Source organism: Erinaceus europaeus, chromosome 9, assembly GCF_950295315.1.
Source record: "Erinaceus europaeus chromosome 9, mEriEur2.1, whole genome shotgun sequence".
In the NCBI taxonomy this organism is placed as follows: domain Eukaryota; kingdom Metazoa; phylum Chordata; class Mammalia; order Eulipotyphla; family Erinaceidae; genus Erinaceus; species Erinaceus europaeus.
In genome coordinates, this window is record NC_080170.1 from 56,154,369 (window position 1) to 56,166,630 (window position 12,262).

The following is a 12,262-nucleotide window of genomic DNA, read 5'->3' on the forward strand; positions in this document are numbered from 1 at the left end:
TCTCTCGCACCTTCTCCTCCACCTCTTAAAATGAATTTGGCAATGATAACGGAGGTGATGTGACAGATTATTATCAAAAAGAAATCACCTTGGTTATGTAAGAGACAAATTGAGGCCATGACAGGAATCTCAGGATAAAAGAAAGACAGAAGGACAGGCCTGACAGAAGGTGTAGGGTTTGAGAACAAATGACAGGTACCTGTGGTGGCCATAGGGCTGACGGCCCATTGGCCAAAGGTTCTGGGCCCATTACTCCAGCTGTCTCCATTCCACTAAGTCCTGTGAGGCCCAGCACATAACTGAAAACAGAGCACTGTGGGCAGATCCATTCAGGAAGCACATTAGGGGGAACAAAGCCTGAGAAGCCAGCCAGACGGCTCAGAGCAGTGCCGGTGCTTTGTCACTGAGTCCTTAGGAAGGGTGTGAGGGCCCCAGAGCTTTTGAAACATGTATAAAGGGACCCTTTGTGGTTTCCCGAAGTTGATATTGTCTGAATCTCCAGAGGCTAATTCAGTGCAATTAGATTACCACTCTCTGCCTTTGATTCACAGGGTTTCAGCTTCAGTTGCTAAATGAGTTTTGTGTCTTGATGGGGATTTGCTGATGGTCGTTATTCCCTCAGTGACATGGGCAGCCTTCTTAGTACCTCACTTGCTGGGCTGCCCATGACACTCAGGGGACAGCTACTCTCCTTCCTCCCTGGCCCTCAGCCTTCCCACATCACCCTCAGGGATGTACAGTGTCCTCTGAATGTCAGAGGCAGTCACAGAATTGTGTGAGTGGGGCAGGCAGGACCTGGGAAGCTCAGGAATCCCATGACTCTCAAATATGCCTGAGGATCCTTGCACCAAATCACACCAGACTGAGACAGGTACACAAGAGGTGCCCATAGATGACAAGCATCTAGGTCAGTGCTTCCAAACTTAAGTGTGATCCTCAAGGTCCCCTTCCTTGCCCATTACTGCAAAGGCCTGTGCCCTGGGCACTGTTCTTCCACCACTTCCTGCACACTCAAAGAACAAAGCCTGCACCTCAAGAAATGTTCTTCAGAGAGGGAGGCTGACCCATCTCCAACTGGTACCCCTAAGGTGCTCATCACACAGCTATGAACACTACCATTATGACACTGGTCAGAGAGGAGCCATCTGAACTTGGAAGGTGGTACCTGAGAGCCAGCAGGGGCAGTGTGCCAGAACTGGAGCAGGAGTGGAAGGAGGTGGCCAGAGGAGGGAGACTGTACCTCTCTGAAGGCGAATTCGCAGATCTGACTCAGTGGGCCTGTTTTCCCATCCTACCTACAGAGAGGCCTGATTAGTCACCCAGATGTTCAGAGATTGTCTGCTTAATGCAGAGCCCTGTTCTCTTGTCTAACTCACTGGCCCAGTCTCCCTTCCCTGCTGTGTGAGTATCCCACCTGCCCAGCCCAGTTAAGAACCTCATTCTCTGGCCCCACGGCTGCATGTTTATTGTTGAGTCTCAGCTCTGTAGTGCTTGGGCTCCAGTGGATGCAGCCAGCCTGCCTGCCACCCCCTGCTTCTAGGTCAGCTTGTGAAAACTCTCTCTGGTTTAGAGTGTGTCATGCCAATGTCCCCCACATACTTCTCATGTGACCATAGCAATAGACACAAGACAGGTTGCAGGACCATTTGAGAGATGAGAACCTACAGCTTGGAAAAGTCACCTGGCTAAAATCAAGCCATTCAATCAGGACATACCTCCTGCTCAGGGCTCAGCACATAGCCCCAACAATCATGTGTGAGTATGAAGATACACACAGTGATAATCACTCCACTCAGAGCTGTGCCCGGTAGATTGCTGCAAACACTTTTACTCATGAGGTCTCAAAAGAAAAGAGCTGGGAATTTTCTACCTAGTCTTTGATTTGTCTAGCATAGACTTTGAATATTAGCCAGATATATGATTTTCCTGACTATTTGTAATTGTATAATAGATTAATACATTCTTGAGTCTGGCGTCTTAGACCACTCGGTCATCCTGACACTTTAGATGAATACATTCTTAATTCTAAAACTAAATGTAAGTCTAAAATCTCCCCTAGCAGTGAACTCAGGGTCTCTCTTAGTTCTCATTTCTGTAAGAAGTGTACTCCTGACTTATACACATGTAATGATTAAAATATATTTGCTAAAATCATAAAATCCTATTATCATCTTATTTCTCACTGGAATCTAATCCCCAATCTGTTTTGTTTGCATGCCCATACATCCAAGAAGCCTCACCTGTTAAGTTGTGTGGCCACCTAACTCTTGTAACCTCTGCTGCTCCCCGGCTGAGGGGAGTTTCCATTCTTCCCGACCCCCCTCTCTGTAGTGCATACTGCAGTGATCATAGTGCACCCCCACCTCCATGAGGATACACGATCTTCCTCCACACAGACAAGAACAAGAAACAACTAAATGAAACCACAGGGAACAGCACATTTACAGCATCTGTGTTGAAAGGCATGACCAGCAGACATGCCTGACACCCTGAACCTTCACTTTTTCCCTCATGGTGTCCAGAGCAGCCTCAGCCACAACTCACAAATGACAGTAGGAATGAGCAGGGATTACTGAGTGAAGGTACTGTGCTAATCCTGCTTTAATGCCCAACCTCGAAGAAGCCCTGAAAGCCAGCAATATCTCACACTATTTCACTAGTCACAACATTACAGCTGCATGGTTGAGCACTATGGAGGGAATGTCTGGCCTGACTGTAGGTCAGGGAGAAGGACACCATCTCCTGCCTTGTACTCACACAAACACCTTCCCAGTTTCCCATCACAGGAATGAGCACATCCTTTCCACCCTGCTGGCGTTGGAGGGATCCCCAAAGTTTAAGATTTGTGACTCTCAGAATGATAAAAAAAATTCTCAGAATATTTCTAGGTCAGAAACTAACACCCAGTGCAGATGAGGGAGGGGATGGGAGAAGCATCAAGAACTAGGCAAGACAAGTCTAGGGAATCCAGGCAGGGCACCTCCCCTCATATCCCCCAACCCAACCCACACACACACATGCTTCCAATAGTGTCACCAGAATTGCCACCAATATATCCCTGGCAGGCCTGTGGCTACAGAAGAACACAGGGAAAACAGTCTTCTCATATCAGTGTTTGAAATAAACATGCTGTATTGTTCGGTTTTGTGCTATAGCCATTATACACATGGTTACAACTTAACAGTGGTGCAAATTACAATTTTTCACTTTACAGTGGCATGAAAGTGATATGCACTCAATAGGATGATATTTTGAATTTTGATCTTTTCTTGGACTCTTGGCATGCAGTATAACCCTGTCTCGTGATGATGAGCAGGAGTGTGAGAAGCACAGAGAACTATACTGTCCTGAGCACACTGTTTTGTAGGTATTGTGTTTTGCATTTTTGCGGCCTGTTGTGTCTACAAAATGCCCATTCGTGTCTCTTATTTATGGTGAGAAAAGGAAGGCAGGAGGACTGGGAAGTAATGCACCAGGTTAAGTGCACATAGTATGAAGCACAAAGACCCACTTAAGGATCCCAATTCAAAACCCCAAGACCTCACCTGTGGGGGGGGGGGGTAGTTGCTTCACAGGAGGTGAAACAGGTCTGCAGGTGTCTATCTTTCTCTCTCCCCCTCTCTCTCCCCTTCCTCTCCCAATTTCTCTCATCCTATCCTATAAAAAAAAATGTAATAAAATAGGCACAGTAACAGTGGATTTGTAGTGCTGGCACAGAGCCTCATGAATAACTCGAGGCAAAGAAGGAGGAGGAGGAGGAAAAAGAAATGAAGAAAGGAAGAAAGAAAAGGAAGGCAGTTATTCGCAATAAAACTCAAGATAGTTGTCCAATTGTAGGCTACTATTGTGTTCTGATCATGTATAAGATAGGCTGGGCTAAGTTTTGACATTTGGAAGGTTGGGCACATTAAGTGCATTTCTAATTTAGGATAAGTTGTGAAGCATATGTACATGTTTGCTACAAAATATTTAAGTCATATAGGTTAGATATGTTAAAACCAAATGCACAGAAATTTTATTCCCTAGGGTAAAACCCTTAGGAGTTTGATGCTTAACCTTCCAAATGATTTCAATGACAAAATCATGAGACCTTCTAAAAATGAATATATGTCAGCCCAGTAAAGCATATACTACTCTTCTGCCTGCTACACACGTGAATAGGAAACAGAGGTTAAATCATTTTCCGGGGCTGGTCCACATTCAAATCAGAGAGCCTTTGACTGCAGTCTTCTAGGGGTTAGCAGCTTCTTTTTAACTATATGGAGTCACACTAAACATCATCATCCATAGCTCCCTGCTTTTCCCCCCAGCAGTCCCTGTCAGTGATCATGCAGACCTCCTGGCTTTCTCTGTACTCAGTTTCCCTCCTGACAACACCAGCTTCCAGTCAGCACTATCAACTTCCCCCATCCCACACAAACACCTTGCCCATGTCCAGCTTCTCTGCTTCTCATAAACCAAATCATAGCCCCCAGTGAATTTCTCTCTGGTCTCTGTAAGACACCATTGCTTAGAATGTTTCCCACTCCTCCATACACACACATGCACACCTACACACGCACACACACACACACACGTGCACGTATATGAGCACACAAGCATGTTTATACACCATAACGGCCCTGTAAAGCACGTGGGCCAGCTACAGATCCAAGCTGACTGGATTCTTCTAATCCTGCCTCTGTTCTTCCTCACTCTGTGATCAGCTCAGTCTTGCTGAAATTCTGCCTCCTTTTCTCCAGAACTGGTGATAACAACTTCACAGTAGAGAATGAATTCACCTTTCAAGCCTCTGTTCTGAGCAGAATGCAAATCCTTAGGGAATGGCAAACTTCCACTACTTGTCTAAGGTCCTTTCTCTGCCTCAATATATACCTCCAGCATCATCCAGAAGGCACCCAAGATCATCTCGATCCTTACCCTCATTGAAAACAGAAGCTTCTTACTTGGAAAGGGACAAGTTACCCTTGGCACCCAGTTTGCTCCACACTGACTGATATACATTTGATACATATATACATCGTACAGTACACACTGCTCACATTCTGACTTTCCTGCCAGATGCATTTCTTGGTACTGGTAAAGTCAGGAAGAAGACAAGGAAGACTCTCAACTTTCTCCACTTCCCCTTAAAAGTGTCTCACCAGTGGTTCCCATCTATTAGACATTGTGTTTGTTGAATTGGATGGGGTTGCATTATACCCACATGCCTCTCCCAGCCTTCTCTCCTTGGCACTGCAGATGCCTAAGGCTGGAAGGCTTCCAACAAACCAAAGAGTACCACTATGTCTCACCATGACCCCTTTTTTGCTCCAAGTAATGAGTCACAATGAGTGAGCTAGACATGGCACCTTAGTCCTGCTCACTAGCCCATTGTCACGAGTTATCCAGTTCCATGCTTGCTTGGCTGGGCAAGCACATCCAACTCGCAGACTTTTAGCATAGGATTCTTTTCATGAAGCTGCTTTCCACCATAGTCAATCCCTTCCACAGAACAAGGCAGGATCTAAAATAGCTGGGGTTTCAACTGTGCAGAAAACACAAGCTTCATTGAATAGTTTCCTTGATATGATCTAAAACATCTAGCAGGCAAGAGATTCATCATGGGAGTCAAGAAAAGGGTTGCATCATGCCAAGCAACAAAAGGTTTAGAGAAACTTGTTAAACATGACTTGGTATATAAAAAAAAATAAACTTTACTTCCAGAAAAAGTAGATGACAAAACTCAGGTAAAGATCCAATTCATCATGCTACCCACCAAATGAACAGCATGAAGACTAACGTGAGATTTTTTTTCTCCCTTTGCAAGTCCTGCTCTGACTTTGTAATTGAGTCTCCGTTTTCCCATCCCTTTTAAAGTAAGATTGGTCTCTGTAGCTGTCGTTGCAAGATTACTTTTTTCTTATTGAAGTATAACTGGCATACAACACTATATTGGATTCAAGTCACAACAAAATAATTCAATATCTGTATACACTGTGAAGTGATCACCACAATGTCTGTGTACCACGTTTTCTTATCAGTTTTCAAATTTTCAGTACAATTTTGTTGACTATAGACCCTTATGCTATATATTACATCCCTATGACTTATTTATTTTACAATTACCTCTTGATCATACATAGTTCTTAAATTAATTCATCTTAAACTAAGTTTACTCAAGGAAAAACCAGTAGATTAGCCTCTAGCTTGGGAATCAGTCAGCTATGTTAGAATGCTGATATTACCACCTGCTAGTTATATATATTAGAGTAATACAGTTTTTAAGATTCTTAAGTCTCCATTTTGCTCATTTGTAAAATGGCAGAGATAATTACCCCTCCCTGGCAGATCATTCTGGGAGTTAAATGGGAGAAGGGTGTAGAGTCATAGCAATGTGCACAGAATCTGTACAAAGCAGGCAAAGCACACAGGTATGATTAAGGGAGCTTGTTGCAAGGCACTGAGGATCATGAGGAAGGGCCAGCTAGTTCTGCTGGTGATAGGGAGATACTACAGAGTGTGAGATGATTTCATAGGCATCAGGACACTTAAACTGGGCCACAAAGAGTGACTAATTCACAAGGAGGCTACTAGTGCCAAGAATAGAGTGATGAGGCACAAAAAGGGCTGCAGAAGAGGCCAGCTGGACACAGTAGCATAGAGGGAACCAGTGTCCCATTACCTTGGTGCAGCCAGGCCTGCTCCACCCCCTTCTCACTCAGTGAGTCTGGCCATCCATGGAACTGGCTGAGAGCAGCTGAGAGTGTTCATGATCCAGACAGCACCTATTGAACTCCTCTCAGTCTGCAGTTGTTCCATGTCCTTGGGGTTGATACATGGTGACAGGAAAGATACCATCCTTGCTCTCACACACTTGAACCTGTAGAGAGGTAAAAACAAACAACAACCTGGGTCTGTAAGATTCCAGATACAGGGGGCTGGGCGGTAGCACAGCAGGTTAAGTGCACATGGCACAAAGCACAAGGACCGGTGTAAGGATCCCAGTTTGAGCCCCAGGCTCCCCACCTGCAGGGGAGTGACTTCACAATCGGTGAAGCAGGTCTGCAGGTGTCTATTTTTCTTCCCCCTCTCTGTCTTCCCTTCTTTTCTCCATCTCTCTCTGTCCTGTCCAACAATGACGGCATCAATAACAACAATAAAGTAACAAGGGCAACAAAGGGGAGTAAATAAATAAATAAATTTTTTAAAAAGGATTCCAGATACAATCAGTGCTGTGAGTCATATAAACAAGGAAAAGGGCAGAGCGTCCCCTTGGACATCGACACATCATCTGCAGGCCTCACATCATGGGAAAATAGAGGTAACAGAGATAAAACCCCATGTGATCCACCCAGCACTCAAAGCCAGTCAGAGACATCAGAAATATCCAGGACCAAAGATAAAGTTGGGGAAGTGACGAGCAAAGCTACATGGGTAGGATTCCATTTTTATTTGTTTGATGTTTTATTGTTCTCATGTGGGAAAAGAAAGACTAGAGAAATGGACCCAAACTGTTTGTATTATAGTTGTTATTATCTCCCGAGAATGGAACCATGGGGAATGTTTATTTTCTCCATTAAATATTTTGGTGATGCCTGAATGCCATACACACACACACACACACACACACACACACACACACACACACACACACACACACACAAATAGATATGTTTCAGAGAGGGTATGAGTGAGTGTGGATATAGTCAAATGTGGAGTCTGCCTTACTGAGACAGAGCACACACCAAGTGGGAGCAGGATGTCTGCTGTCCTCTGAACCAGTGCCCCCTTGATAGGTTCTCTCCAGGTGACAGTGAACCTTGGGGCTGAGACTTCTTGGTGTGTTTGGAGGGATTTTCTGAGCAAATGAAAGCGGCTTTCACCACCAAAGTCATTGTGCTGGAAGTAAAATATCACTGGAGCTTGGAAGGCCAGAGTCTATTATAGACTTGGGTTCTCAGAACAAGTGATGGATGGGACACATTTTCATCAGAGTGACTGAAGCTCTGCCCTATTCAGTGTGTAATTTCAAAAAATCCTCCTGGTCACATAAAAAAGGGGGAGTAGGGAGGAGAAAGAAAAAAAAAGTTTGAGATGGAAAGAATGATTGGCCCCAACCACTTTCGTTCCCAGGAAGGAAACGCTGAGGCTAGAGGAAAAGGGATTTGTGTAAAGCCAACAGGGAATTAATGCCCAGTCCAGACAAGGACTGATGACTCTAAATCTCTTGTCACCATGACAATTTTTCCAAAAATCTCAGGACTGTTCCAACAGCAGAGTGCAAGATAAGTTCCAGTGGCACAGAACAATTTTATTTACTGTGAGTATTATTTTACTAGGCTTTAACAACTAGGTTTAACAACTCAATCACAACACTTAAAAAGTTTATTTCAGGTAAAAAATCAAATAAAAGTATATATGTGTGTATATATAGCAAAGCTCAAAATATGGTATGTGGATGATTTGGGTTTAGAGACTAGCATACTCTACAATTCAGAAGATGAGGAAAACAATATATTCACCTTACCAGTTAGGGCAGCACTTAGGCCACTTTGCTAGTGCAGTCCAAAGTCTTCATGTGCAGAAAGACAGTGTGCAAACCACTGCAAAGATGGGTGGGGAAGGAGAGGACCCTATCCAAGGAATAGGAATTCCCAGACCAGAAAGGAAGTTTCCAGTGTCATTTTCTCTAGCCTCCTGCTGTGCACAGCCTTTCTACTGGTTGCCTATAACTCAAACCATAGGACTCAGCACAGGTGGCACTCAGTCTGAGCCAGCCCACACTTTAAAGTAAAAAGTGGTACCTCCAGTACACTTACCACCCTTAAACTATGAACATCCTTAATACACGTGGCACAGCACTGGGCTTTTCGAACCACTTGAGAGCTGATCAATAGGATGAAATGGTGCTAGTCTTCTCCCAATATCATCCACTATCTTCCTCAGCCCATAAGTCTAATATTGCCTTTTGTTTACCTCATGGTCCTGTCCCTGAGTCTAGTCATTAACCAAAAGAGACAACATGGATGGAGATAGAAGCCAAAGTTATGCCTCTGCAGAAGTGAGGGCAATTCCACTCTGCAGATGAAACCTCCAAATATGAACAGACCCTCATGGAAGTGTGGCTAGGTAATGCCACCCTGCCAGAGAGAATAAAGACCAGAAAGCAGATGACACTCCCTTCACACAGTGAATGCTTCTGCATACCAAATTCCTGGCTAAGCAGTGTATCTGAATCTTTCCTGACCATCTTATAAGTAGGCAGTATTGCAGAGCTGAGACACTGAGACTCAGGGAGATTCAGCAATAGCCATGGTTACACAGCAAAGTGGCACAGTTAGAGCAGCAGCACAGTCCTCAGCACACTATTCATAGCTCAGCCTCTGCACAGACGCTTCTAGTGGCTAGACGCTTACTGTCTCCATAGGCTGCCCCTTCCCTTGGTGGGTAGGTAGCTTCCTTGCTGGCAGCAACAATGGTCAAAATATTCTTTTCTCATATGCACCTGTAGCTGCCTCACTCTCTAAATGCCCCATCTGCCTTTCCAGTGACCTGGAACAAGTCAGTGAGCTGTAGAAAGTGCTGAACTATGGCACCAGAAAGATGTCACTGTACTTCTACCTGGCCACCTACAAGCTATAGAACTTTCAACCAAGTCACCATCACCATCTGTGCCTCTGCCATCCATCTGGGCACAGGGGCATGAACAGGCACCTCAGACAGGGTTTCAAAAAGAAAAAAAAATGCTGTTTGAAGAGGGCTCAACTCAGAGCTTGGTAAATACAATAGTGAATGTTCAAGAACATTACTTTTTGAAGTTGACTCCCTCTTCCCCAGGACAGTCCAACAGAGATTTGTAAAAAATGATCTCCCTGCCTGTCTTCCTAAGCCAAACACTCACAGAGCCTTTAATTATTCCTTACAGGTCAATTTCAAGTTTGTTTACCAGCCCAGTTGTTCCTTTCTGGACCAGCTCCAATTTGTTAATGTCTCTCTTAAAATGCAGCACCTATGATGGAATATAGTAAATCAGCAGAGAGTAGAAACACAGCACAGCCAGTGTTTCCTACTCTACCTGCTTTTCTGAAGTTCTTCAAAATTATAAGGTGCAACACAGGCTGGCATACAGTCACAGTAAAGGACATGTAGACCCATGAGTGGTAGCTTCATTTTCATTTTCCCTTGTGAGGAGGATAGCTAATATACTTGGTGATTTCTAAGTGTCTATCAACACTCAGCACACATTTTCTCCTCTATGTCTATAATCACCATGGTTGCCCTGGTCTTATTGATGAAGAAGAGACAGGAAAGTGAGTTGCCTAGGATTACACAGCTATGTGGCAGAGACAGATACGAATCTACCCTGCTCTTACCTCTCACTATTCAGCATCTGTGGGATTCTTACTACATGTAAGGGCTTTGGGGGATAAACTAAAATGGGCTTCAGCAAAGCAGGAGACACAGACAGAGCCATTTAACAACAAAAGAAGAAAGTATATTATGCCAACTGATGATGAATGACACTGTCACAGAGGTTACCTCTTCCCTTCTAGCCCATTCTATGACTTCTTGGGCATAGGAGCTATAGAAAGAAAAAAAAAAAAAAGAAATAAAAGAAAAGAAAGAGAAAAAACACAGACATGATAATCACTCTTTTCTTAGCTCTCCCACTGTTGACCACTGCCTCCAGCCCTTACCCCTAGCAGACTTCATCTTATAAAGAAGTAATTTCCAATAAGAACCTGAGTTGCTGGGCCTGGGATGAGGTCTAACATTAGCACCTTAGAAAATATTCATACCAGATCAACCTGTCAATACCTATGTCCAACAGAGAAGCAATTACAGAGGTCAGATCTCTCACCTTCTACACCCCATATAGATCCTTATTCCATACTCCCAAAGGGATAAAGAATAAGGAAATTTCCAATGGAGAGAAGGGGGTATGGAACTCTAGTGGTGGTAATTGTAGAGAATTGTACCCCTCTTATATCACAATCTTGTCAGTCATTATTAAGTCACTAATAAAAAATATTTTTTAAAAAAGAAATATTTATCCCCTTTGATGCAGCAAATCTGCTTCTAGGACATGAACAGAGGTTTGTGGCTTGGGGGACTTTTACAGCATAATTTGTAACAGCTAAAAATGAAAATAACCTAAATGCCCATCAGTAGAAGGACCACTAAGTGAATGCTAATATACCACACAGTCGTATGCAGCCGTTTGTAATTGTGTTTCTAAAGGTTTTATAACAAGAGGATATGCTCATTTTGCAGCATCAGGAAACAAAAATAACTGTAATTTGTAGGAAAAAATACCTTAAAATTTACTAACATGTTAATAATAAATACTTAGAGAATGGGATTTCCAGGTGGGTTTTGTGATAATTTACTCTGAATCTCTATTTTCCAGTGTGTGTCTACTGCTTTAATCATCAGAGGAAAATGTTAGATTTAAAGGGCTAAATGAATCTTGTCTGAGGCAGCCAGCCAACCTGAGAAGCAGGGTTTTTGCCACTGGACAATCTCCATCTGTGCAGCTGCAATTACTCCTCTGTTACCATCAGATCATCTTAATCCTATTGATTGAAATGCCAGAGTAATGCTATTAATTTGTGACTTAACAGATAGATTAGGAGCACAGCAGGAGGACTGCCTGAGATGTTGAGGTGCTCCTCTAAGGGCAGGGTGGGGGTGGGGTTGTCACTGAGATTGAAGCACAAAGTAGCTTTGAATAAAAGAAGTTCATATATTCTTCATGAGTAGTGAAGCAGGGCTGCAGGTGTCTCTCAATCTCTCTCCTTTCCCTCTTGATTTCTGGCTGTCTCTATCCAATAAATAAAGTTTTTAAAATTTTTTTAAAAGAAGTTCATATATTCATTCTCATCCTAGAGTCTAGGTCAACCACTTCTCCCTCAATCCATATACATCATATTATATTTTCACAATGTGCCAGGTTCCAAAGCAAACACTGTCAAAGAACATATTCTTTGCCACAACTCTAATTGCAGCAAGGACCACTGCCCTTCTCTAGATGCAGAAACAAAAGCCACAGGGTTGGTAGGTGGCAGAGCCTGATTTCCCAGCAGCCTCTGAACTCACCCTGGACCTCCTGTACCCCAGCCCAGAACTGGGTTACTTTTGTGGTTTCTTGTGCTTTCTTCAACATGACTCAGATGGTTTGTAAGTTATGAGAGCAGCTTGTCTACACTCTGAAATGAAGAAATAGCTAAGCAAAGTTAAAGGGTTTGATCAAGACCACAAAGGAAAGAATGAGACCCAG